This window comes from Crocodylus porosus, unplaced genomic scaffold (genome assembly GCF_001723895.1).
Source record: "Crocodylus porosus isolate Cpor-Errol unplaced genomic scaffold, CroPor_comp1, whole genome shotgun sequence".
Lineage (NCBI taxonomy): Eukaryota > Metazoa > Chordata > Crocodylia > Crocodylidae > Crocodylus > Crocodylus porosus.
In genome coordinates, this window is record NW_017728921.1 from 8,843,896 (window position 1) to 8,844,398 (window position 503).

The following is a 503-nucleotide window of genomic DNA, read 5'->3' on the forward strand; positions in this document are numbered from 1 at the left end:
AAGGCCCCCTTTTTCCCCCCCCCGTAACACTGCCTGCCTTTGTAAGAGTCCCCCTAATGAATCTAAAACTGTCCGAGGGAAGGATCAGCTTGATAAGATCAATGCAGTTCATAAGCCTGATCTCTTTCAGAGAGACTCCTGGATCCACTGGAAAACCACTAGAAGGAAAACAGACACTTATTTAAATCATCTTTAAAAAAGAGAGACCATTTACTTCTGGGTAAGCAAACACTGCCAGCATCTTTAGGGGATTCGGGGGAAACATTAGCCCTGGTTTGCTTTCCTTGCTTGGATCCAGTTCACCCTTATCACAATTGAGGAAGCCAACGGTTTCCTTTTTGGAGGCTGGTGGCGTATTAACTCTGCCCTGGTGGGATTTGCCAGTTTGCAGGAGAATCCATGCTCATTTCGATAAGAAACAGGCACTAATGGAGAGAAACCCAGTTTGTGTGGGTGTGCGTGTAAATGGAGAGAGGCAGAGAGCTTTCCATTCTTCATGAATG